This window comes from Olea europaea, unplaced genomic scaffold, assembly GCF_002742605.1.
Source record: "Olea europaea var. sylvestris unplaced genomic scaffold, O_europaea_v1 scaffold27066, whole genome shotgun sequence".
Classification (NCBI taxonomy): Eukaryota; Viridiplantae; Streptophyta; class Magnoliopsida; order Lamiales; family Oleaceae; genus Olea; species Olea europaea.
Genome location: NW_019245470.1, coordinates 1 through 1,501, shown reverse-complemented (window position 1 = coordinate 1,501; position 1,501 = coordinate 1). Strand labels below are relative to the sequence as shown.

Genomic DNA, 1,501 nt, shown 5'->3' with positions numbered 1-1,501 from the left:
TTAAACCAAACAAGGGATTAATATAAAACGTCTACTTGGATTAAAAGCTTGTTTGAGTCCCATTTTATGCCAAAAATGCATTTTGGAAGAGTGATTTGATGAAAAATGTGTGGTTAAAAAATAAGGAAAAGTTGAAAATAAAATAGAGAAAAATGTATTTTGAAAACAATGGTGACCAAACAAGGGCTAAGTATATGCCATGGCCTAAGTAAGTTTAGGCTCAGTCGAAAAATAGAAAAGGACGAGCATATTGTAGAACAATGGTAGATCTCTCCTAGAAAGACTTTTTTTTTTCCATAAAATCTCGACTAATAACTAACTAACAAGAAGTATGAATTAAGGTTCTATTCCAACAAGGTATGAAGAGGACAATATACAGGATGAGTAGAAAGATTTGTGACACTGTAGTCTATTCATGGAACTACAGAATTAACTTGAAATGGTTTCTAAACCAGCTTAAAATTGAAACACTTAAACGTTGTATTTCAGCACAAAAGCAACTTATTTGATTGCTCTTTAAATCAAAATATTAACTTAAGAATCTGTATATACTGAACTTATCAATTCTTAGCATATATACATTATTTGAAATTGTATTACATGATCATAAAGTTTATCAATTTTTAAATGAATATTAAATGATCAGATGTAATAGTTTTATCAGATAAGCAGGAAAATGCATGCCCCATAAACATTTATTTCACGATCCAGAATTCAAAAGGGACAACCTTTATTTATAGATGATACACATCTCATTTTATAACAGTAGTATCATAAATCTGTATGAATAAACGGGTATATCTCAACCTTCAATAGCATCACGAGGAGTCTTGAATCCTAGCCCAATGCTTTTCCAGTATCGGTTGCCACCCTTTCCTGGCCTCTTTCCCTTTCCCGTCTTCTTCGAGCTGCAAAATTTCCGCTTTACTCTCAAGCCCCACTTAACGTAAGTCTATAAAGTAAAAGGACATCACAAATTGTGATAAAGGTTTACATTCTCTTACCAAAGGAAAACCTTGGGCTGTTTCAAGAACGCCTTCTCGGTCTGCAATTCAATCACAAGTCAGGTTCGTCCAGATCACCACAAACTCCACGAAGACGCGTAAACACGACAAAAATATATACATAAGCATATAAAACATTTTACATATATTTTACCTGCTCCGCCATGGTCAAGTAGTCCTAGAGTGTGTGCTTGTGTGTATTCAGAAACTGAAAAAGAGGCGAAAAACCCTAGCGCACAACAGCAGATAGAAGGGAAGACGGAAGCCAAAAGATTTTATACTACACTCTCTATCAAAACCCTAAAATAGGCCCGTTATAAGTATCAACGTCCATTGTCCCTAAAGCCCAATACAGTCGTAGGCCCGTTAATAGTTTACTTAGTGCTGGGAAATAGCAAAAAGAATAAAGCCCAAGAATAAGTCTATCTATGGCCCAATTTGAACCACATTAAAGGTGTATTTGATTATATTAATTTTTCATGAAAAATATCAGTTTT

General features: G+C 34.1%; 1 long non-coding RNA gene across 1 annotated transcript; it reads right to left on the bottom strand.

Moving 5' to 3' along the window:
* Positions 1-713: 713 nt before the first annotated feature.
* LOC111383518 lies at positions 714-1,270 on the bottom strand. Its single transcript, XR_002700754.1, has 3 exons — positions 1,159-1,270; positions 1,005-1,045; positions 714-908 (listed from the first exon to the last, which is right to left on the bottom strand). It is a non-coding gene; the product is annotated as an uncharacterized LOC111383518 (long non-coding RNA).
* Between the last annotated feature and the right edge of the window lie 231 nt (positions 1,271-1,501).